At 41.8% G+C, this 26,855-nt stretch overlaps 1 protein-coding gene across 2 annotated transcripts in view; it reads right to left on the bottom strand.

The window, feature by feature from the left end:
- Positions 1 to 26,855, bottom strand: part of SHROOM3 (shroom family member 3) — a 253,208-nt gene that overhangs the window by 222,299 nt on the left and 4,054 nt on the right. The gene's annotated exons all lie outside the window — the stretch shown is intronic.

Genomic DNA, 26,855 nt, shown 5'->3' on the forward strand with positions numbered 1-26,855 from the left:
ATCTCAGTGAATGAGTAAAGTCGGGCCTCACAAGAGTTACCTCATGCTTTGATGTCCTTTTTCTACAAAAGTATTCAACGAGAAAAACCAACAATGAATATAAGCAAATTCTATGAAGTGAAAAACCCAGGTCTCCTTTATTTCTCATATTTCATGTTTATCTTCCCCCTAACCTGTGGAATCAGTGACCTCTGCGCATGGATCTGTCTTTCCTTCCCTTCTTCTTTCTCTTCTTCCTTAAAGACAGGAGGGGAGGATGAGGAGAAGGAGAGTGAGTGAGAATGAAGGCAGGTAGGCAGGCAGTCATCAGCAACGGCTCCCTGCTTCTGATCGGGTGGATGGAACATTCCTTACTAGCTCTTATATAAAACTAAGAATGTGTGCTTCCATTGTTCAGGGATATTGAGTGACTCCAAGAGAACAATCCATTCCACAAATTCCACTGACAACTCATGACCAGGTGATGCAAGCAGTGAAACACAATGCACACTGATTGTTTGATCTGTCACGGATATCGGGGCTGGCAGCTACAGGATTATTATATTTCACTCACCCATTTCTCTCTCACATACCACTCTAAGGCTCTTATGGTAACCTCCCAGGCCAGAGTTTAGAACAAACCATTGGACAGGACACTTATCAAAGTGCAAACATTGACTTTACAATGTGGCAGTTAAAAATAACCTGCCAGAGACTCGGGGCGTCAGGGAAGCCCATTGTCCTGCATGGTGTAGAGTGTACTCCAGACTTCCTCCCGGAGGCCTTCTCTTCCACATTCTTTTAGTTCCTTCCTGTGGCTGCAAATTGACGAGGTTCAAAGGGGGCCACTGTCTTTAGGATGTCAGGTTTGTAAGTTTCTGCCCTTTCCCATTTACTCATTGCCTTCTGGGATAGCAGACAAATCCCAAACTGGTTGGTGCACAGAGCAGCAGTGCACAGGAGCCTACCAGCATTTATTTTTTTGCATCCAGAGGCATGTGGATCCTGGAAAAGAAGTACAATTCCCAAGGCTTGGTTTCAGCTCACAAAGTAGAGGATGAGCTCAAGAGGAAGTCTGAGGCCAAAGGTCAGGCTACTCCAGAGGCAGCTCACGGGGAAGGCTCCAGGCATGGCTGGGGAAGAGCAAAGGATGCAGCAGAATATTTTCAAATGTGATATGGGGGGAAATGCCCCTGTCGAATAATAAAGGATTGGATCCTCCCATCCGAATTGAAGCACGGATGGGTTTACTGTCAACAGCCTGTTTGTAAGAGCAAAATTAGAATAGGTTCTGTTCTTGAAAGAAGAATATTTAAGAACCTTGAAAAGCTCTACTAAAAGAACTCTCAAAACTCTACACAAAAAGAAAAGCAACAATCCAATTGGAAAATGAACAAAAGACAGGAAGAGACATTCAAAGAGGATTTATGATGGTAAATAAGCACATGAAAAGTTCAACATCACTAGCCATTAGGGAAAGGCAAGTTAAGACTGCATTGAGATATCATTATACATCTGTTAGAATAACTAAAATGAAAATTAGTAATAGTGACAAACACTGGCGAAGATATGGAGAACTTGATCTCTTATACGTTGCTGGTGAGAATGCACAATGCTACAGCCACTCTGGAAAATAGTTCTATAGTTTCTTTAAGAACCAGACATATATTTACCATATCACCTAGGAATTGCATTCCTAGGCATTTATCCTAGAGAAACGAAAACTTATGTCCACATAATAACCTGTACACGATTGTTCACAGCAGCTTTATTTGTTATAGTCCATAACTGGAAACAACCAAATCCCTCAGTAGGTGGGTGGTTAAACAAACTGTGGTACATCCAGACCATAGAATACTACTCAGCAATAAAAAGGAATGGCATTTATATAACATTCTTAAAATGACAAAATTAGAAATGGAAAACAGATTAGTGGTTGCCAGGGGTTAGGGAGGGTGGGTGGGGCATGATATGACACTACAAGGGTAATGAGAGGGATCTTTGTGGTGATGAAAAGTCCTGTATCTTGAGTGCAATGGTGATTACATGAATTTATATATGTGACAAAATGGCATGGAACTATACACACCCATTGTTTCAATGTCAAATTCCTGCATTTGATATTGTACTATAATTACGTAAGATATAACCATTGGGGGCAATTGGGTGAAGGATTCACTAGAATTCTTTGTATTATTTTTGTAACTTCCTGTAAATCTATAATCATTAAAAAAAATTTTTTTAACTCTACCCAGAGTTTCTGGACCTAAGCCAGATGCTGTGTGAATTCTGTGGTTTTGGCTATCCAGCATCGCTTCATCAGTGGTTTCCTGTTCACTGTGCCCATATTTCCTCAGCAGGACCCCTCTTCGCCTCTGTCAGCCCAGATAGTTCCAGGGAAAACATGTGACCCAGGCAGGAGAGGTCAGCACATTGTGTTGCCCTAAGCCAGTCTAGACTAGACTTTGCTGGAGCTGGGACAGAGATGATGGTTCTCTTGCATTGGACTCAAGTCTGGAAGGATGGAGGTCCGGGAACCACATGAGGGGGCTGTGCATGGCACTGTTGCCAGGGAAGCATAAATGAAAATGGAGAAGGGAATCCCTTTCAGAGGAAATCATTTGAGCCCTGTGGCCACACATGCGTACCTGCAGACGGCTCTGTTTGTGAGCCAATGCATCCCATAAATTCCAGAGCAGGCAGCCAGTTGCCATAACACCTGGACATTTAACAGTTAATGTAATACAGGGAGGGAAAATGTTCTACTCTTTCATAAACGGACAAATAAACAAACAAAAAGCTCTCAGGGCCTGCCCACTAACCCAACTTCCTGTATCAGTGGTATTAATGGAAGCCTGTCGTCTGGGAATCCTGCCCACAAATCTATTGAAGCAACCCTTGTAAGAGCTGATTTTCAAACCTAACACCCCCCATGCAGGTACCTGAGGGATGGGGGAGGGAGAAGTCCCGTTTCATTACTTAAGGAGGACTACTGATCCCCTGAGTTGATAATATTTAGGCCCCATTCTCTCCCTCCAACTCCACTTTCCATTTTGAATTTTCATCTTCGCATTTCATTTTGCTTCCAAATTCCCTCATGTGTAACCCTGTTCTCGAGCCCTTTCGGCTAACCCATCCTCCTTCTCCTGTCTACCCCGATCACAATCTCTGTGGTGATGACGCTGCCTGGTCTCTGTCCTCCTCTCTCTTGTCCCTCTTGAGGCACCAAAGAGGTCCGAGGCCCACATCTTCCCTCTCCTCCAGCCCCCTCGCCTCACCATCTCAGTGAAAACGGGGTATTTCCACCCATGCTCTGGGTCCCAGGTCCTCAGGACTTGCGTTGTCAGGGATCTCTGCTCTCTGCTACCTTCAGCCTAACCCTCTGCTGGCCCCTTTGCCTTGCCATATACACGCCTAAAGTTTCTCTCTTCTTATAAAAACAAACATTTGCCCCCAGCCATTTGCCTCCTGGGAACTATTGTCCTATCTCTCCACTCTTCTCAGCCAAGTTTCTAGAAACAACATTCTGCCTTGACTGGTTCTATGCTTCCTCACCTTTAATTAAATGCCCAGTCCTTGGCCATCTGGCCTCTGCCCTACTGAAACCGCTGAGATTTCTCAATTGCAAAACGGAGAGGTCTCATGCCAGTCTAATTGTCTTTGGCCCCCGTGTGCTGTCTGACATTGCTGTCCACTCCCTCCTCACAAACTCCCTCCTCTTGGACTTCCCTGACGCCATGCTGCTGGCATTCCTCCAACCTCTCTGTCCACTTCTCCTCGGTCTCCTTTGCTGGGCCTTCTTCTTTTGCCCTGTTTCTTGGGGTTCCCTGGCCAGCCTTCTCCTTGTCCCTACATTCTTCTTCTTCTCTCTACTCTAACTGAGAAATCTCAAAATCCATGATTTCACTTAACACCAATATGTGCTTGAGTCACCAGGCCAGGTCCATTTCCTAGGCTTCAGGTCACCTCGCTGAGGCCCATCACCTAAGTCCTCAAGTTCAGCACATCCAAGGTGAGCATAGGCTTTACCCTCCTCCACCCTCTGCCTGCAGACCTTCCTTCTCTTCCTCCTGCGTTCCCTGCGGGGGAAGCCTCCCCCCGCCTCCCTCTTCTGCAACCTCTTTATCCATTCAGTGGCCAAGCCCTTTCGGTTTTAGCTCCTTCAGAGCTCTCACACACCCTCCCCTCCCCTGATGCCCCTTGTTTCTTCTCTGGCTTGTCCCACCAGTCTCCTAACTGGTTTGTCTCTAGGGTTCTCCACACCCCTAGCCCCGAAACAAAAATTTGCTCAGTTTATACCTTGCTTAAAATCCCGCCTTGGCTCCTCCTGGTCCTCATGGCGAAAGCCAGTTCTCACAATGCAGCATCCTCAACGACGACGTGCTTCCTGCCTCTCTCCAGGCTCCACTCCCACCATTTTTACCCATAAGCCCTTTGTTCCAGCCATTCTGGCCTGCTGGCGGTTCCCCAAGTGCACACTCCCCCTGCAACTGACTTGCACACTGGCCTTCAAAACTCTGTTCAGTTGGGTGTCACTTCTCACGGAAACCCTTCCTAATGTGCCCAAGCTGAGTTAGCACTGTCATCTCTATTCCTGTCACGTATGCACTGAGTTCATCTGATGCATGTCACTCCACTGTGTCCTCCATAACATCAAGATAGCCTTACAGGCAAAGGCAGCGTCCCTTTTCTTTCTTTTTTTTTTTTTTGGATAGCTTTTATTCCCAAATTGTATTTTATTTTGAAATATTTAAAATCTTTTGAAAACTTGAAAGAATGGTACAAAGACACATACCTTTCATCAAAATTCACGACTTCCTAACATTTTGCCACACTGTACATTCATTCTTCCTGTCCCCTCCCCCTCCCTCTATAAAATACACTATACTGGTTTAAATAGCGTTCCCCCAGAATTCGTGTCTACCCAGTACCTGAGAATATGACCTTATTTGGAAAGAGGATTTTTGCAGATCTAATCAAGATAAGATGAGGGCATTCTGGATTAGGATGGGCCTTAATCCAATGACTGGTGTCCTTATAATAAGAGGGAAATTTGGACAAAGACACACAGAGAGGATATCACATGACAGCAGAGGCAAAGACTGGAGCGATGCAGCTGCAAACCAAGGAATGCCAAGGATTCCCGGCAACCCCCAGGGGCTGGAAGAGGCCAGGAAGGGTCCTCCCTGCTTCAGAGGGAGCACAGCCCCGCCACCTCCCAGATTTCAGATTTCTAGCCTTCCGAACAATGAGCAAATGAAGTTCTCTTGTTGTAAGCCACCCAGTTTGCGGTAATTTGTTACAGCAGCCCTAGGAAACTAATAAAATAATTAGATATAGATAGCTATATACATAAGATAGATATTAATATATCTGTTAATATAAAATATAAAATCAATGTATACTATAAAATTGATATTAATATAGATATAAAAGGGTTTTTTTCTAAACCATTTGAAAGTAAGCTTTAGGCACATGACGTTTACCTCAACACTTTAGTATATATCTTCTGAAAATAAAGACATTCTCTTATATAATAACAATATCATTATCAAACTCCAAAAATGAAACATTAATACAATACATAATATAATATATATAATATGGAGTAAATATAATACAATATAATATATAGAATAGATATTCAAACTTCCCAGTGGTCCTAACAATGACCTTTACAACTTTAAAAAAAATCTAGGATCCAATCAAGGTTCATTCATTGCACTTAATTGTCATGTTTCTATGATCTTTTTTTTTTTCAGGGAAAGATTTGCCCTAAGCTAACATCTGTTGCCAATCTTCCTCCTTTTGCCTTCCTTGTTTACCCCCTAAAGCCTCAGCTCATAGTTGTGTAAACTGTAGGTTCTTCTGGTTCAGTTTTGTGAGCCACCACCACAGCATGGCCACTGACAGATGAGTGGTGTGGTTCCACACCTGGGAACTGAACTCAGGCCACCGAAGTGGAGTAGCCGAATTTTAACCACTGGGCCATCAGGGCTGGCTCTCTATAATGTTCTTATCCTAAACAGTCCCCTGCCTTTTTTTCTTATTTTTTTCTTTTCTTGATATTGACATTTTTACAGAATCCAGACCAGTTTTGTATGCTGTCCCCAAATTGGGATTTGTCTGACTGTTTCCTCATGATTAGATTCGGGTTAAACAATTTTGGCAAGGAACAATAAGGGTGATCTTGTGTCTGTCTTAGTCCCTCACATCAGGAGGCACATGGTGATGTTTGATTTGATTGCCAATGCCCATTATTGGTAATGGTAAATCTGATCACATGGTTACGGTGCAGGATTGTGTCTTATTGTATTCCCAGGACTTTTCAACAGGACTGAGCCCTTAATTGTTCATTGAATGAATGAATGAATGAGACTTATGAAGCAGAATGGTCTGTACTGAAACTAAAAAATTTAAAAATTTGGCAACAAGTGCAACTTGATATTAATCATGTACATCACCTCTTATTAATCAGGGACATCACTGGGGCACAATGACTTTGCTACCCCCACTTCTGCAATGTTAATGTTCGGCACTAAAATGTGAAATCTATTGTGCAAGCAGAGCGATATTAGCTTATATAAATTCAGCTGTGAGCTTGGGAGCTTCAGAACATAGATCTCAGGATGGTTGTAGATACCACTCAAAAAATAAAGCAAATTATGTCTTACTGACTTGAATGTCATTATTTTCTTCCAAGATGTTTTATTTAAGTTCCAGTAATTTAGGCCAGTTTCCAGAGTTAGGCAATATGTTTGTAATAGCAACATTATAAAATGTTAATTCTGAAAACTGTCTGTCTTTTAACACACACACAGCCTTCATATCACTTATAACTCCAGTTTATTGCCTGTAAATCAGTTTCTGTCCACCATATTTAATCATTGGCCGATATTTTTACAAAGACACTCAACTTTAATAAAATCCTTAAGGGGATTGTTAGATATTCAATCATGAATGATTTGAAAAATAAAAGGCTCTGGTTATAGAACCAAATACTAATGAAGCCACATGATTTGGCTAACTCTCCTGAGTTTAACAGCAGCTACAGAAAGCGACCCCAGACCCAAAGATGGACCCTGATTGCTCTAACAGAAGTTGTTGATGCTCACACACAATGAGAATTCTCGTTTATGATACGTGGTCCCTAGTTTTAGCTGCCTAAATACTGGGGAAAAGCTGTGGCAATTGTCCTAATGGGCTTGGTCTGAGTTAACTTCACACACTGAATGAGGCCCAGGCATAACCACCTTGGTAAAGAACACTGACGAGCATCCCTCTGCATCGCTGTTTACGAGGTACAGCATGCAGCTAAGGGAAACTTGGGTGGTGTTAGAAACGCAATCCATAGAGAGCAGCTGTAGCAGTGTATCCACTTCTGGACATCATTCTAGCATAGATGGGGACAACGTGACAGTAGAGGAGTGTCATCCAGCCCTGGCGTTAAGAGGGAAGTCTTAGGAGCCAAATCACCTGGGTTCAAAGTTGGGCTCTGTTACTTACAGGCTGTATAACTTTGGGCACATTACTTAACCTCTCTGTGCCTCAGTTTCCTCATCTATAAAATGGGGGTAGCATTTACCTCATAGGGTTGTTATGAGATTTATATGAATTAATATATATAAATTGCTTAATTGGCACCTGGCACATAATATGTAACCAATAAACATTGATTATTATTACTACTATCATCATCATCATCACCATCACCATCAGGAACAGCTGGTGAAACTAAAGCAGGAGAAAATAGAAAGGAGACTTGTAGGGACGTGACTGGTCTCCCCAAAGCATTGAAGTGCCGCCAAGAGGAAGAGGGATTAGATGATTTCCATGTTACCCTGGGAGCACATATAAATCAGAGGGTACAAATCACGGGCATTCAGATTTGGGCTCAATATACAGGGAACACCACTCTATAGGTCAGAGTTACTGAAGGAACAGAGCCCAACTTTGAACCCAGTTATCTGAAGCAGTTTGCTCTAAATGAGGGGTGTCCTAGGCTCCTGGGGTATTCAGTCCCACCCTGGATGATCCCTTGGGATTTAAGAATTAGCTGGAAGACTGAATTAGATGATCCAAAAGAACCTAGCCCTGTGAGTCTATAATCAAAAAACACTCATTACAGCATCAAGCAGAATTTTAAAGAATGATTAAAATATCAGAAGCTCTACACAAATAAAAACTCCTCTGTTGCAACATTGTCACATCTTTGCCTTCCTTGTTTACTAATCTACTCCCAAATCTACTCATTAGTTATCCTTCCCATTTCCACCCAATGCCTACACAAAAAGGAAAGAGATGCTGTAAAGAGATTTCATCTGAATAACACACTCCGATGCACATACAAAAACACAAGACGCACCTTATCTTATAGGAGTTTAGGTTCTAAAATGGGTCGGTGTATACGGTAAAAATCACAGACAGTCAAAACGGCCGTGAACAATCTAGGGAGGCACCCCCAGGTTAACTGCGTCTTTGTGAGCCCAGCACAGTCGATTTCCCTCCAGTGTCGGAACTGATCTCTGCTTTTCTGGTTCAGCACTAAACAAAGGAGTTGGCCTGAGTTTAAGTTCCAATTTCTAAGAAAAATATAGATGTTTAAACAGTAACCTCAGTCAGGAGGAAGAGCTATTTGTTCTGCGGGGAGATGAGACCAAATGAGACCAATGGGATTCATGATACCCACTCATTCTCACACGTTCTCAGCGAGTGGGACGTCCAGCTGAATTGACTGCACCATTTATATTGCTATCTTCCTAATTTGTCTATTTCTTTTCTTTTTTCTATGTACCCTAGTACACAAGAGTTGAAGTCGCTGAAGTTAAAAGCACTTCTCTGAACATTTAGGAGCAAGCCAGGCCTTCTTAGTCAGCAATTGCTCTCGTTCAGTTCATTTTTTCTATGACTACTCCCTGGCCCCTGGTGATGTTTGTTTATCCAGCACCCTCCTTTCTTCCGAGGAAGGCGCCCCTTCTTCGGGGGGACTGCCCCTTCCCCACTGCAGTCAGCGATTCTAGGGTTCCACCAACCGGAGTGCCTCACCGGCTACATGGGCGGGCATATGACCTAAGCAGGACCAACCAGAAGCCTCCTCTGGGATTTCTGCACTTGGAACCAGGGCGTAGTTCTGGCATGTGGGTTGAAGGAAGACAAGAAGAAGAGGCAGTGTTGAGGGGTGAAGAGAGGGTTCTTGGCTCCACTCTTGTCCCGGCTCCAGTAGTCTCTAAGGTTAGTGATTCTCGTGACGATGCACTAAGTATCTTCTCTTTGCTGAATTGGGTTTCCGTCACTTCCAATAAATGGAATTTTAATACAGTCCTCAAGAGTTCTCGTCCCTCACCTGTACCAATCTCAATATTCGCTAGGCAAATAAGAGCATACACAGTATACGCTCGGACGTCTGGCTCCATGCTTCTTACCGCACACATTTGGAAATACTTTCATTTTCAGGCAGGCTCCTCAGACCCCTACCAAATGTGAGGAACTGTCTTAAATCCTTTCAAATCGTTCAGATTATATAACACAAGAAAGGGATGTGGGGCGGGGGCAGGAGAGGAGGGAGGCAGGGGAGGGGAGGAGAGAAGAGAGAAAATGAAAGAAAACCCCGTACCATTTTTTTTTTCTTCTTCTTCTTCTCCCCAGAGGCCGCCAGTACATAGTTTTATACTCCAGCTGAAGGTCCCTCTAGTTGTGCCATGGGGGACCCTGCCCCAGCATGGGCGGATGAGCGGTGTCGGTCTGCATCAAGGATGGGAACCAGCGAAACCCGGGGCCCCCAAAGCAAAGTGGGCCTACTTAACCACTGGGCCATGGGACTGGCCCCCAAAACCCTGTACCTTAATGAGAACTCACTCTGCCTTTGCCTCTGTCTTTCAAAGTCATAGGAGAAAGGCTCTCATTGAACCCCAACAAACATTCTTTGAGTGCCTATTACATGCCAAATGCTGACGTGGGTTGAGGAGACCATATAAATGAATACAGATAGTCCCTGCCCTCAGGGGGCTCAGCACCTGAAGGATTCCTGAGTTGTGAGCCTCCCCCAAATACCTCTAACAGGTTCATTGATTCTTTTTTCTCCTACTTATCAGGAGTTGAGATAATTTGATATTTGATATGATTCTTTTTTTTTTTTAGGAAGATCAGCCCTGAGCTAACTGCTGCCAATCCTCCTCTTTTTGCTGAGGAAGACTGGCCCTGAGCTAACATCCATGCCCATCTTCCTCTACTTTATATATGGATCGCCTACCACAGCATGGTTTGTCAAGCGGTGCCATGTCCTCACCAGGGATCCGACCAGCGAACCCCAGGCTGCCAAAGCAGAACGTGCGCACTTAACCACTGTGCCACCGGGCAGGCCCTAATATAATTCTTAAGAGTCTAGGTCTCACTCTGCACTAGGCACACACATACACAATACCAAAATAATCATCTTGCAATTTCTAGGAATAATTTGAGTAGACACTTCCTTATAATTTGAATAAATCTCTCATTTTAAAATCTGTCCTTCTGAGTTAAAAAAAAACCCTGAATTAAGGAAATTTACCAAAAACAATTCATAGCTTTTACTTTGGAAGGAAAAACACTGTGCGTCCCATTCCTGCATGCAGTAGATCATTCAATTCAACTCCTTTTCCAGAGGGTGCAGTTGGAAAGCCTTGGTTCAATGAGTGGTCCATGGTCACATGGTGACAAGTTCTGGCCTGGGGTCCTACTCTGCAAACACCTGTTCTTTTCCTCTCTCTGCTAGCACACATAGGCCCTCATTGATCTGGGAAGTCGCGGAAGTGATCTCAGGATGTTTAAGAAATTTCCAGGTTGACCTCAGCCACTGACTGAAGATTTAATGTCCAAAAAAAACCCTTAAGAATTTTCTATTATGCCAACAACTCAACCAAGAGAAATTCTTTAAACTTCATTTGCATGGACAAGAATCGTAAATCTTATCTCTCTATCTAGAACATCATCTGGACAAATGACAAGTTAGGCAGACAGGAATTCTGAGACGCCATCTGGTCAGAGCTTAGACTAACAGAGCTGAGAAGAGTCCACTGGACGTGCAGGGTTAGGAATGTTCTGTGCTTGGGATGCAACTTCACTGCTGGGGAGGGGGGAGGGAAGGGAGTGGGCCTCTCTGGACATCCTGTCTTTAATAATCCGGGTCTACACCCATTCAAGGCCCATTGCTAGTAAACTGGAGTGACTCGCCAGTTCCTGGACAACAAGGGTGTGGTCCAGGATGGGCAAACACACGGACTCTTCCCTACTTGTGCCCACGGCAGGCATTTTCCAGTTGTCAAAGTCAGACTCCTTTCATAACAGAGCAGACCAGCCAGTTGTCACTTAGAAGCAACCTTACTGCTACCCTTGGAATGGTCCTTCGGGCAGTAAGTATCTAATCCCTTTGTGAGAGGGAGGTAGACAGCTGCCAAGTCTGCTGTGTAGCGCCAGGGAAACTACCTGAAGACAGTTTTGATGATAATGAAACGGGCAGAAGTTTCACAGGGTAGGAAAGGATTTCCACAAGTCAGAATGGAACGCATCATTGAATTCCGGGTGAGATGAAAGTTTGGCTGGAAACAAAACTCTTGGCATTGGCTAGCTCAGAGGAGGTTCCCATGCCTCCCTGTAAACTTTTTTCACAGATTTCTCTTGTGTTCTTGGGACTGGGGCTGGAATCGGAGTTAGAAGCTGTAATTCATGAGAGGACCCAGGACAAGAAACTTAGAGAACCAGCGCTGGAGACTGAACTCAAGCGTACTTAATGACTGGACTTTCCTCAGGGCCTGGCACTGGAAATGTACACTGGAACTTTGTATTTCTGTGATGTGCTGATCACACAATCTCTAGTAGCTGATGGTTTTAGTTTCCTTTTTTTTAAAATCATACTCCCTTCTTTATATATTGTGACCAAAGTGCTGTTACCAGAGAGAGTCAGCTGGCTCAGGCCATTCAGTGCAGGCATTCAGTCTCTCCAGGTTCCTGGGTAGGGGCTCAGGTAAGGTAAAGTCGGATGGCCTTCAAGGGAAGCCCAGTCCTCCACACCATAAGCATCTCTGCTTAGAGCTTCATCTGCTCTCAACACAGGGAACTAATGGGGCAGGAGCATGGTAGGATTTGGACTTTAGAAATAACATTTTCATAATGTGAAGGGTGGATTTTAAGAGGCGAGATTAGAGACTAGAAAATTTGTTATGAAGCTATTGCAATTGACCAGGCTAGAGGTGAAGAGGGACTGACTGAGGGAAAGGCTGGAGAAAAAGGAATAAATCTGAGTAATAGTAGGATTTAAAATCAGCAGCCTTGGTGACTGATTGACAGTAGAGGATAGAGGAGAGGGAAGACTCTGTGCTGACTTCTAAGAAGGACCAGAACACCCATCCCATCTTAGTCTACTGTTAGTTTCCATAATTTTCCACTAACCTGACTTGTTCGCAATCTCTCTTGTCTTTGTTTTACCATGAAGTATCATTTCTTTTTTTTTTATTTTGAGGAAGATTAGCCCTGAGCTAACATCTGCTGCCAATCCTCCTCTTTTTGCTGAGGAAGACTGGCCCTGAGGTAACATCCGTGCCCATCTTCCTCTACTTTTATATGTGGGACGCCTACCACAGCATGACTTGACAAGCGATGTGTAGGTCCACACTCAGGATCCAAACTGGCGAACCCTGGGCCACCGAAGCAGAATGTGCAAACTTAACTGCTGTGCCACTGGGCCGGCCCCTGAAGTATCATTCTGATTATTGGAAGTGGCTTACCCCGTAATCATATTCCATGTCAGGCCCTATGTCAATAAGCTGAGCTTTCTACCCATCTGGAGTTTGAGAATAAGTCAAGACCAATTCATGTCCAAGACCTCAAATTAATTATCACCTCATAAGACTGGAAGAGTTGGGTGAGAGTGATGTCTATCTTAGGTCAAAAAAAAGATCACCTATTGGACTTCTCCATATGATTATAAATATTGGAATTAAATTTGGCAATGGAGCACTTTTATCCAGACAAGACTCAGCTTAATTTTACATAGCTTTTATATGTAATATTTAACTCTGGTCACTAACTAATGCAAACCAAGAAAAATATCATATCCTCAGTTCATTCATTCCATTGGAATAAAAACCAAGCCACTGAAGAGTTTAAGGGCAATTAAAAGATCTGGAAACATTGGTCAATGTGTTCATTAGAAGTTAAAAAGGCGGGACCGGCCCCGTGGTGCAGTGGTTAAGTTCGCATGTTCTGCTTCGGCAGCCCAGGCTTCGCCAGTTTGGATCCCGGGTGCGGACATGGCACCGCTTGGCAAGCCATGCTGTGGCAGGCATCCTACATATAAAGTAGAATAAGATGTGTGCGGATGTTAGCTCAGGGCCAGTCTTCCTCAGCAAAAAGAGGAAGATTGGCAGCAGATGTTAGCTCAGGGCTAATCTTCCTCAAAAAAAAAAAAAAAGAAGTTCAAAAAGCAATTATCTTGGGGCCAGCCCTGTGGCCAAGCCATTAAGTTCGCGTGCTCCGCTTTGCCAGCCCAGGGTTTTGCTGGTTTGGATCCTGGGTGCGGACATGGCACCACTCGTCATGCCACGTTGAGGTGGCATCCCACATGCCACAACTAGAGTGACCCACAACTAAAATATGCAACTATGCAAACGGGGGGATTTGGAGGAAAAAAAAAGATTGGCAACAGTTGTTAGCTCAGGTGCCAATCTTTAAAAAGAAAAAAAAAAGGCAATCATCAATAGGTAATAAAAATCTGAAGACCACAGCCAAGTGACCCTCAGAGAACAATGAGAAAAATTTTCTATTATGTCAAAAATCATGGAATCAGCCTCCCTTTTTCTTCTTTGTTCTCATTTTCTTTCTTGTGTCAAGTGTTTTCTCCTCCATCTCACCCCATTGAATTTTCTCCTTCCCCTTACTTCACTTTTAATTATAATTGGGTTATATTTTAAGTGTTTAATATATTTCTTTTTACATTGAGATATAATTGACATATAACATTATATTAGTTTCAGGTGTATGACATAATCATTTGATATTTGTATATATTGTGAAATGATCACCACAATAAGTCCCGTTAACATCCCTCACCACATATAGTTACAATTCTTTTTCTTGTGATAAGAACTTTTAAGATCTACTCTTTTGGCAACTTATATTGCTTGATTAAAGTTTCATACTTCACATTTTATTGTGATACAATTCATGCACCATAAAAGTAAATTCACATGCCATAAAATTCACCCTTTTTAATTGTATAATTCAGTGGTTTTTAGTATATTCACATTGTTACACAAGCATCACCTCTACGTAATTTCAGAACATTTTCATCACCCTAAAGGAGACTCCTATATCCATAAGCTGTCACTCTTCATTCTCCCCTACATCCAGCTCCTGGCAACTGCTAATCTGCTTTCTATCTCTATGGATTTGCCTATTCTGAACATTTCACATACATGGAGTCATATGGTATGTAGCCTTTTGTGTCTGGCTTCTTTCACTTAGAGTAATTTTCTCAAGGATTCTCTATATTGTAACATGTATCAGTCATTCATTCCTCCTTTATGATTGAATAATATTCCATTGTATGGATATACCACATTTAGTTTATCCTTCATCAGTTAATGGACATCTGGGTTTCCCCCACTTTTTGGGTACTATGAATAATACTGCTATGAACATTCATATGAACATTTGTGTGGAGAGATGCTTTCATTTCTCTTGGGTATGTATTTAAGAGTGAAATTCCTGGTCATATGGTAACCCTTTGTTTAAATTTTTGAGGAAATTACAAACTGTTTTCCAAAGTAGCTGTAAAATGTTACTATGCTCTGTATTTTTCACTTAAATATTTAGCCAGTGAGTGACTTTTGGAAAGAAAAAATTTAAGTCAGTTAAGTTGCCTCTTGCTTCCCCTTATAGCCTTTGGTTGATTTTTAATGTGGGCCATTGGTGCTCAATAAACCCAAGGGTTCTGCCCCTACTCCAGGGGCTCTACAGCAGAACGTTTTAAATACTCAGCTAATGACTATACAATAGTGGATTATTTTTTAAAGATCAATATCTGACCCAGATAAGAAAAGTCAAAGTCCCAAGTCCTCCAAATTTCCCCCTTATCTTCAGGATTTTCTCTGTGCCTACCAGGGAAGGACAAAGGTTTTGTTTCTGTGGGTGGTGGCTCATGACAATGAAGGCATTTTCTTTTAAAGGCTTTACTTCAGCAATTAGCCAGCTCTTCTTTTCCCCTTGAAGCAACTACTCATAAACGTGATAATGATCTAGAAGTATTATCTTCCCCCAAATGTTAGAATTGCAATCAGCAACCAGCTTCCCCTTCTCCTAGTCAGCCTGAACAGCTTTTTCTTGTGTTTAGCTGGGTTCTCTCCCTTCCGGAGGCTAAAGCATACATGCAAATATCTGTTGGGGAACCGCGAAAGTCCTCCCAGTATAACAGTGCCACAGAGTCCTCTGAAATCAACAGAAATCCATGACGAGTCTTTGACACAAAGTCAATCACCTGCTCCAGCTCCCCAGGTGGGAGCTGGGAGCCCAGCCTTGGCTAAGGTAACTTGGCACCAGGCTGGCTTGTGGTGGGTGGCACGCTGCAAAGCATCCAAGCATTTTATAGGACTTGTTCACGCGGATGTGGGCGTGCTCCATGGTTGGAGTATGTTTATGAAATTACCAAGGAAGTCAATTATGATCCAATCCATTTTCTTTCTTCCCTGTCTTTTAGCAAAATATTAACCATTTTCCACCTTAGCCCTTCCATAAAGCTCTCTCCAGTTAGTAATAATTCAGGTCTGTGATAAGGCCTTTACCAAATTTTCTGCTAATTCTCCCTCCCTGGGAAAGCCTCATCAAGTTGTCAGAGAAGTGAGTGATTCAACCTTCATTGCAGGACTCCTCCTGCCCCCAGCCCCTTAGGGCCGCCTTAGATTTTCTTTCCCTCTCCACCTCCATTCATTTCAAGGTAATTTGGGTAGGGGCTCCCAAAAAGGCCACCAAAATCAAAGGTTAAGCATTTTCCCTCTTTGCCCCTCCATCCCCAAGCACCCTGCAAAAGGTAGGCTCTCTAAAGCAGGGATGTGAAGATGGAAAGCAAGGGAATTTTGAGAAAATGGTCCACATTCCAAATCTACCAGTTTTGTGCTGCTGCTTCCCTTGATTATTCTGTTCTTACCACTTTGCAGGAAGAAAGGAAAAAAGGAAGAGGATCTTCTCTGAAACTCATGACTCAGTTCATGGCCCGACAGTAACATGGCCCACCTTCCCTGCCTCTGGAGGTGCCCTCCCCAGTAAAATCTGGAGCATCCCAAGAATCTGTACAAGTTCACAGTCAGCATTCTTCACCATCATGGGAGCAGCTCTCAGGAAACAAGCTGAATGCTGTTAGGCGGATTATAAACACAGTCTCAAGTTGCTCGAGGCATATGGCATACGTCTAAACTGTTAAACAACCTCTTCCTGGTGTTCATATTGTCAATCTCCTTCTAGTCTACATGCCAACCCTTTACTGGACGCTTGACCCTATCTTTTCAGCCCTTCCATTCTACTTTCACTGTACGCTTAGGCCAACTTCTGTCTTGAAGTTCCCTAAGTCCCTGGAGAAAGGTGATCTCTTTATTTTGGCCTCACACCCACTCCCTTTGGCCTCAGGTTGAAATTCCTCTCCTAAAAGTCACTTGCACCTGAACCAGGCCCCGCCTTTGCCCCTGGGGATCCTCATAAGCACCTTCTCTAGATTCTGAGGACAGGCCCCTCACTCTGTTTCTGCGACAGGGTTGCCCATCTCACTTAATGGTCTGCCTCTTGCCTGCTCCCCACCCGTCCCCAGCCTGCCTGGCCAGGGGTCATCAGCCAACCAAGGATCACAGTGTCCCAAGCCACAGCTCTCGTCTCCTACCACCAGTTTGTAACTGGGACACATTCAAATAGAACAGCAACACAAGGGTGTTTTATTTGAAATCTGTTTCCTTGGGTGAGCTCTACCAGGCCCCCACACCTCAAATCCTCCTAGATCCTAGAAGAAAGAAGCTGTTTTCACTTTGTAAAGCACACAGCTGCCACTCTGCCATGAGGCCCCCAGCTTACCACAGGTGAGAACGTGGCAGGTATTTTCCTGAGAAACAGTAGCCGGGATGGAAAAGTCCTTGGGGAAGTGTGGGGCGTGTGTGTAGGGGTGGCCGGTGCTGAGTGGTGACTCCATACCTTCTGCAAATGATGGAAGAACAGGAAAATCCTGATTACAGTGATAGAAACATCATTCTAGGGATATCAAACGTTGGCCTCAAAGAAACCGCTAAAAGCAGTCAGCGATCTTAAGCCATTTGAGTCCTTTATTTTACAACGCGGTGTAAATCGAGGAATATCAGTGCATCCTACTAGTTGCAGCAAATGGCAGTCAAGAGTCTTGTCTTCTGCTGCCACCTTGTGTTTAAGAAAAAAAGTCTCAGTTCATAGAATTGCTCTGACATTGCGAAACCAGCATTTTAGAGCTGGAAGAGGTTTTAGAAATTCTCTAGTCCAACTCCCTATAATTCACAGATAGGGAAACCGAGACCCAGACTGGAACCAAGAGCCCCTTGCTCATTCCCCTGAGCCACACCACTTCTCTGGACAATGACACTCACAGCATAAGGGCTCGGGTCAAGTCCTCAACAACTTAGGCCATTGATGTACGTGGCAGCAAAAACCAGCCCGTCCAAATCTGTACGTGTCTCATCCAGGAAGAACATTTCCAAGGAACTGCAGTTGTGTGTGACGGGGCCAAGTAAGCGATCATGAGAGCTACCATTTACAGAGCACTCGCTACGGATCAGGTACTGTGTTAAGTACTGTCTATTGTCTCACTGAATTCTTCCAGTCACCTGTGAGGTAACAACGATTATTATCTCCGTCTTACACTTATGGAAACTGAGGCTTAGAGTGGTTAAGTAACTGCCCAAAGTCACACAGCCACACCAGGTAGAGAGAGAATTCCAACTCAGGTCTGTACAGTACAAAGTCTGCTCTTAACTCTGTCATTACTCAACACATTGACTTTACCCCATCTAGCTTCACTTCACAAGGTTCAAGCTAGGAGACATCCCTCAAGCGCCCATTCACTCACTGCCTCTCTGTGTGCACATCCTGTGATGGTCCTTCCTTTTGCTCTCCTGTACTGTGGTCCTCAGACCAGCAGCTTCACCATCACCGACAAACTAGTTAGAAATGCAAACTCTCCCCTAGCACACCAGCCCTACTGACTCAGGAGCTCCAGGGCTTGGGTTTGCCTATCTGAGCTTTAACAAGCCCTCAGGGGACTTTGATGCTGCCCAAGTTTGTGATCTACAGCTATAGAACATCCAGGTACGCCAACAATGGTGTGAAGTTGAAGAAAGAATGGATACAGTAATTTAGGTATCTGCCTAAACACAAAAAACAGAGAGAACAGATTTGATTTAGGAGAAGCCAAACTCCAATCTTATTTAGCCAGAGGGAAAAGGCTCCTGGAATTTTTGCAGTTTCTTCTAAATCCCTCTTGACTCCTTACCTTATGGCCTTGAGAGACAAGGGTCTGCCACCCACCAAAAGACATGGAAAAGGAAGAGCTGCCTCAGAGCACAGGTGGAACCAATAGAAGAGGAGAAAAACCGCCCCGCCTCCCCCACCTCACGCTGACATTCGGCACTGCCATCATAATGTGGGGGGGACCCTGGCTAAGTGCTATATCAGTAAAGTTCCTGGCCTTTTGCTCAGTGTCCTAAAATTCTCAAACCACTTTTTAATAACATATTTTTTTGATGATAAAAGTAATCTATGTTAATAGTCTGAAAACTTTAGAAAAATAAGAAAACTATAAAGAAAGTTAAAAACCACTCATTCCTCTATTCCTCAGGGATAACATTATTAACTATTTCGTATATTTCCTTCTAGCTTTCTTCTATGCAGAGATAAGTATTTTTATGGCACATTTAAGTTGATTTCAACATTTTGTGCTATAAAATAATACTGATGAGATCTTCATATATAAATCTTTGCCTGAATATTTTATGATAGAGTTCTAGAAAGGGAATTATAGGGTTAAAGGTTACAACTTTTATTGAGGCTTTTGTTACTGGCAAACTGAGTTCAGAGAGCATGTGCCATTTTACAGTCCCCTCAATAGCACAGGAAAGTGCCCATTTTAACTCTTCCTCCTCAACTTTGGAAGTGTTCAGAATTTCTCAACTTTGCTGACAGTAATCTGAATTTTGGCAATATTCCAGGATTTGGAAGATGAGAACAACATGTATCTTATTATCGTTTTCTATCTGAGAATTCCAGACCGAGGGCAACCTAAATCATCGGATAAGAACAAGTTCACTTTGGAATATATTAAACTCTATATGGAAAAAATTAGAAAAATGTCTAAAAATTCCCAGTGGAGTATTTAAAGAGCCTAAGAAGTACCTGCTAATTATCCTTACTAACCTGTTTACATAAAAATAACTTTTTAAATGCTTTAAATCAGGATTCAAAAACTTAAATGTTCTCAGGAGTCTGGCAGGTAAATAAATTAATAAAACAGACTGGAGAAATAAAATAGGCAGCAGTTCACAGTAAATGTAGATTGTATACCAGAGGAAAGGAATTCAAATTCATATTTAAAAAGTAATCTACATACACTTGTAATGAGCAATCTGAAAATGAAGTTTAAAAATAATTCCATTTATAATGGCATAAAAAGAAGAAAATACTTAAGAATAAAATTAACAAAATAAATGCAAAACATATACTCTGAAGCTACAAAACACTATCGAAAGAAATTAAAGAAGGCCCAATTAAATGGAAGGACATCCCATGTTCATGGACTGGGAAACTTAATATTGTGAAGATGGCAATATTCCCCAAATTGATCTACAGATTCAGTGCAATCCCTATCAAAATCCCGTTTGGCTTCTTTGCAGAAACTGACAAGCTAATTCTAAAATTCATATGTAAATAGTTTTGAAAAAGAAGAACAAAGTTGGAGGACTAACACTTTTCAATTAAAAACCTGCCAGAAAGTCATCCAGACAGTATGGTACTGGCAGGAGGACTGAAATAAATAGAATGGAATAGAATTGAGAGTCCAAAAGTAAACCTTCATATTTATGTCCAATTGATTTTTGACATGGGCACCGAGATAGTTAAATTGGGAAAAGAACAATCATTTCAACAAACAGTGCTGGGACAACTGGATATCCACAGGTAGAAGAGGAAGTTAGACACTTACCTCATACCATATTAAAAAATTGACTCAAAACATCAAAGACCTAAATGTAAGAACTAAAACAGTAAAGGTTTTAGAAGAAAACATAGGCATAAATCTTCATGATGCTGAATTAGACAATGGTTTCTTGGATGTGACAGCAAAAGCACAAGCAACAAAAGAAAAAAAATTGATAAATTGGACATTACCAAAATCTAAAGCTTTTCTGTTTCCAATGACACCATCAAGAAAGTACAAAGACAACCCTCAGAATGGGTAAGTCATATATCTGATAAGGGGCTTGCATCCAGAATATGTAAAGAACTCTTAGAACTCAACAAGAAAAAGATAACCCAGTTTTTTAAATGGGCAAAGGACTTGTACAGACATTTCTCTAAAGAAGATATACAAATGGCCAATAAGCACGTGAAAAGATGCATAACATCATTAACCATTGGGGAAATGCAAATCAAAACCGCAATGACATATAACTTTACACCCAGTAGGATTGCTATAATCCAAAGGATTGGATTGGTGAGGATGTGGAGAAATTGGAGCCCACATACCCTGTTGGTGGGAATGTGAAACGGTGCAGCTGCTTTAGAAAACAGTTTTGGTAACCTAACGTAAGGTTCGTTTTTGTATGTGTTGCTCATACTTGGTCACGTCAATTTATCTGGAGGCACGTTTGGATTTATCTTCATGATGTTATTCAGATCTACATCCTTCTTTTTTTTTTTGCATGAGGAAGATTGTCACTGAGCTAACATCTGTTGCCAATCTTCCTCTTTTTGCTTGAGGAAGATTGTCACTGAGCTAACATCTGTGCCCATCTGCCTCTATTTTATGTGGGATGCTGCCACAGCATGGCTTGACAAGTGGTACTACATTTCCACCCAGGATCTGAACCTGTGAACCCTGGGCCGATGAAGCAGAGTGTGTGAACTTAACCACTACGCCACCAGGCCGGCCCCATTCCACATCCTTCTTAGTTTTTCTCTGTTGGATCAGATATGGACTAACAGAGGTGACTAAAATCTTCTCCTTTTATTCTTTCTCCTTTTTTATTTTTTCTCCTTTCTCCTTTTATTCTTTATGATTGCATAAAGTTATATGAAAACTCTATTGTCATTGTAAATTGCAACTTTTTCATTATTCATTTATCTCTTCGTCTCATTTAAGATTCAAGTTCAGTCTTGTTTGACATTAATAATGTGGATCTAGGTTTCTCTTGTTAGTATTTACCTTTTTATACCTTTTTCTAATCTTCTGGGTATTGGGGAGATAGCCAAATATACAAATATGTAATTAAATTATCTTTACATAAAAGGGAAGAGTGGGAGGGGGAGTAAAGGGGAGTACTGTAAGAGAGCTAAATTTTCATCTTCTATAATAGAAAGTCAATAATTAGTACCTACACCTAAAAAAATCAAGAAAAAAGCCATATAGGCATGTTATTAAAAATATGGTTGCAAATATAAAAAGAAATGGTTGAGTGAATCGAGAATTCCTTACGGAATCGAGAATGAGGTAGGATGGAATCGGGGGAGGAGAGGGTACTAGTACCTGTAGTACGTTGTTTTAGGATACTGTATTCTACGTGCCCCTCCCTGCTCTCTGGGTCCACTGCAAAGATTATTCATAATATTCATACATGCCGTTTATTGAGAAGCTCCTATGTAACAGGCTAAGTATTATCTGTATATAAAGTGGGAGTAAAGCCAGGCCCTGGGAAAGTGCTGTAGTGTTGAGTCCTAGAGTCAAAACAGGAGTGGACATCTCAAAAGATCCAGAAAAAAGTATTTGATCAAATTCAACACCCATTCATGGTTTCAAACAAAATCTTAGGAAACTAGGAATGGAAGGGAACTTCCTTAAATCTCCTTTAATCTTCTCAAGAACCTTAGTAAGGTAGGTACTATTATTATTGCCATTTATCAGATAAGGAATCTTAAGTTCACAGGGCTTGTAAGTGGCCACACTCTGCCTGGCTCCATGACATGAGGACTTTCTACCCCCAGGTTCACGGTAGAGGGACACAGGTACACAAAGTAGTTCTTAGAATGGAAAGAAGAAAATGCAAAGCTATACTCTTCAGACATTCTCTTATGTCCACAAGAGGGCACTCGGGCTCATTCAAATTCCAGTCCAATGTCGAAAGAATGAAGTAATTGTATAGTATCAAACTGTTTAAATATTAATAAATTTGAAGGCCCATGAGTGTGTATTTTCCAGGGTTCATCTGCGACGTGGGTCAGAATTGACCAGCTCTGCACCTTTCAATGATAAAATCCCATTGGTTAGAGTCTCCATATACTTCTCCCTACCCCAACAATCCAGGGAGCGGCCCCCCAGGCCATATTAAAGATAGACTGAATAACCAGCTGATCAGCACTCCCCCATGTACTGGTAATGGGTGGACGCTATTTCAGTGATTTTTCTTCTAGGAGAGACTGGTGAAGAGGATTCTTCTAAGGAGGATGGCTCAGACTTTGGAAATGAGAAAATATTACGTGTGTAATTTGAAAAAAACTTAAACATGAAATTTCATATTTGGGAAATTTCTTATTGTTTCTATAGTACAAATATTAAACAAAGGTGTGAGGGGTTTTTTGTTTATCAAAAGGAGACAGGAGTTTAAAAAATTGAGAAGTCTGGTTCTATCTCATTTAAACACATTTGGGACTGTACAAAATATTTTTCTATTATAGAGCATCAAGGTCTCTCACATTCATCTTCTCTTTTCCATATTTACTGCTACTCCTTGGTTCAAGTCCTTGTTTGTCCACTTTCAGTTGGTGGTTTTGCAAATGTGGAGGTAGAGCCAAGCCCAGGGAAAGGGCTGTGGTATTGGATTCTACAGCTGAGTCAAAACAGAAGTGGGCATCTTGAGAGATGCAGAAAAAGCACTTGATAAAAGTTAGTGCCTACTTATTGTTTTCAACAAAATCTTAGGAAACTAGGAACAGAAAGGTACTTCCTTAAACTAGTAAAGGATTTCTACAAAAAGCCTTCTATTAATATCGTGCTTTATTGAATTTAAATATCAGTAGATAAAGGGTCAATTATATGTCTATGTATAAGCAACAAACAAATAGAAAACAAACATTTAAAATAATTCTATTTACTATAGCAAATCAAACATATATGAATACATCTAATAAAATATGTATAAGACCTCTACACTTATTACTACAAAATATCTTGGGCAAAATTAAAGAAGACCTAGATAAATGGAGATACATACCATGTTCACGGAAAAACTCAATAATGTTAAGATGTTAATTTTCCATGAATTTATCTGCAGATTCACCATAATCTTAATCAAAGTCCAAGTATATTTGCTGTGGAAATTGACAAGTTGATTCTAAAATACATAGGAAAATGCAAAGGACCAAGAATAGCTGAGGCAATCTTAAAGAAGAGCAAAGTTGAAAGACTTCCACTTCCAGATGTGAAGACTTGTTATAAAATTATAATAATCAAGATTGTGCAATATTGGCACAAGGAAGCTGAGCAATGAAATAGAATACAGAGTACAAAAATAAAACCACACATATAGAGTCACTTAATTTATGAAAAGAGTGACATTGCTGTGAACTATGGGGAAGGGTTCTGGGTCCACTGGATAGCCACATGGGAAAGAAAGTATCAGGATGCTAATCTCACCACACACAAAGATACATTGCAGAATCAAATGTGAAAGATAAAAACCATAAAACTTTTAAAGCATAGGAAAACATCCCTATGATATTGGAGTAACAAACATATCTTTAAAAAACTACAAAAAGTAGTAAAGAATTAAAAATTTTTAATTGGAGTATATTAAAAGTAAGAACATCTGTTCACCAAAAGATATCATTAAGAGAATACAAAGCCAAGCCTCAGAGTGAGAGGAGATATTTACAACACATATTGCTGACAAAGAACTTGTACCCATAATATATAAATTACTTCCACAAATTAAGAAAAAGATAGGCAACCCAATTTTAAAATTGGCAAAAGACTTGGACATTTCACCAATGAAGATATACAAATGGACAACAAACATATAAAAGGGGTCCAACTTCTTTAGTCATCGGAGAAATGGACATTAAAACCACAATGAGATACCTCTCCATACCCTAAATGGCTAAAATGAGAACAGAAAGTACCAAGAGTTGTCAAAGGTGTGGAGCAACTGGAACTCAATGTACTGTTTAGTTGGAGTATAAATTGGTATAACCACTTTGGAAAAATATTTGGCAGTATCTATTAAAGCTGAACATATGATTATGCTGTGACCCCAACATTTCACTCTTTGCAAAGATAGGGACAGAGTTCAAGGAACCAGCAAAGGATGTCAAAGCACCCTGTGGCCTGCAATAGCTTCCCAGTGACAAGGAAAGGGAATCGTTCTGAAATACAGCAAGCTGTGTAGCTGGGGGAGATGCTGGCCAACAGGAGCTGTAGCCCTCAATAGAGGAATGCAGCCCCAGCAACCTGAGGCCCTCTCTCCAATTTCCCTCCCATCATTTCAACCGGGAACCAGAGAGCAAAGGAGACAGTTTAGATAGAGTCCACACAGATCAGCCTCCCGGGGCCCAGAGCAGGGTGAAGGGCAGAGCATGGATCTGAAGGAGAAAAAGGGGGAAGTCGAGAACACTGTCTATTGTCAAAACTGACGCATGGACTCTGGAGTCAGGTTACCTGAATCCAAGTTTGGCTCTGCCACATACCAGCCGTGAGGCCTGTGGGCAATACAATTAACTTCTCTATGCCTCAGTTTCCTCATCTATAAAATGGAGATAATAATAATAATATACCTCACAGAATTGTATAATAAGCAAAAGAATGAATACGTGAAATATTTAGCATGTAACAGGTATTCTATAAGTGGTAGCTAATATTATTATTTTAAGCATTCCCCTTCACATATTCCATGCTCATTTAAACAGAGAAATTTATGAAATATAAATATACCCTGAGCCAGCCCTGATGGCCTAGTGGCTAAAGTTCCATGTGCTCCACTTCAGTGGCCTGGGTTCAGCTCCCAGGCATGCAGCCACACCACTCGTCTGTCAGTAGCCATGCTGTGGCGGCAACTCACATAAAAGAAATAGAAGGACTTACAACTAGAATATACAACTATGTAGTGGGGCTTTGGGGAGGGGGAAAATAAAGGGGGAGATTGATGTTAGCTTGGGTGAATCTTTCTCAGCCAAAAAAAAAACAACAACTCTATATTTGTGCCTATGCTTAAGGAGTCCCTTTCTACAGGCATGTTCCCCAGTCTTCTTTCTAGAACCTTCCAAGAAGCCTCTCAAATGTGATGTTCTCCACAAAGATCTCCCCGAGCCCCTCATCCATAAGGAGCCTCTTCTGTGCACCCAGAGACCCACGTCCACTCCTCCCCAGTGGTACTTACCACAGTCCTCACAGAATTGCAGTCCAGTATGCACATGTCTATTCTTATTCTCTTAAAAGCAGGAAACATATCTCATTCTCATTTATTTTGGGGCTAACTATAGTGCCTAACACAATACTCTATATAATGTTTGTTACCCTGAGCTATACTGGAATTTTGATATATTGAATATTTCTTGAAACAAGGTTGCCATTGGTTGATATTTTAAAATCCTGTAGTTATACTGAGTATTTGTTGAGATGGTTTTTACTGTGTATCATCACTGGCAGCAAAAGGAATCCAATCATAACTACTTTTAACTGAGCACCTACTCTGTGCCAGGGCTTTATATATTATGTCATGTAATTCACACAACCACCCACGAGGTAGAGACAGATGAGGGAAGTAAAGCTCAAAGAGATCGTGTGATTCTCCCAAGGCCACAGCAGCTAGTAAGTGGCAGAGCTGTGATTCCCACCCAGACCTCCACAAAGCCTCTGCTGTCTGTGATGCCACATGGCTTCCTTTGATGGGTATAGACTGATGTCAGGTGTGAACAGGCACTCTGTGCTTTACCCACTTTCTTCATTTATACAATGAAGGAGGATTGGATGCTCTCTTAGACTGCCTCCAGTTCTAAAACATATGACTTTAAAGAAGTAGCTTTGTCTGTTCCTATCAGGTGCCTGTGTTGATTACTGCTGGGGACCTTTCTTCCCTCATACACTCGGTTAGAAAATACAGGTGCTCTCAGTTTCCATCACACAAATGCAAGAGGCAGTTTTGGTGAAACTCCCTTCTATGGGGCTCAAATTTCCCCTTCTTCAGTTTCATGGGTTACAGTGAAGTCAACAAGAGGGCAATTTGTGTTTGCATAAAACCAGAACACAAAAGAAAAGATCCAGGCATTATTGAGTATTTTCATACTGAAAGGGCAAAGTTCACTGTTGTTAGCTACTCTCATTCAGCAAATATGCCTCCCATCCACCGGCAATACCCCAGTGCCAGATCTCTCTAGCTTTCCCACTGCCTTTGGGTAATAAGCGGACACCCAATTACTATTTTGTTAAACTAGAATATATTTGATGATTAAGGGAGTGGAATTAAGGCAGCATTAATTTAGCCACGCAACTTCTGAACACTACGTAATTCACAAAGTAAGAGAAAATGTCAACCAGTCCTCCTTGTATACTGCCTAAAAAGAGGAAGATCTCTTCTCATCCTCTCCTTCCCTACCATCTGTCTGTCTACCTTTCTATCAATCTATCTTTCCTTCCATCCATC

Source organism: Equus quagga, chromosome 3, assembly GCF_021613505.1.
Source record: "Equus quagga isolate Etosha38 chromosome 3, UCLA_HA_Equagga_1.0, whole genome shotgun sequence".
Lineage (NCBI taxonomy): Eukaryota > Metazoa > Chordata > Mammalia > Perissodactyla > Equidae > Equus > Equus quagga.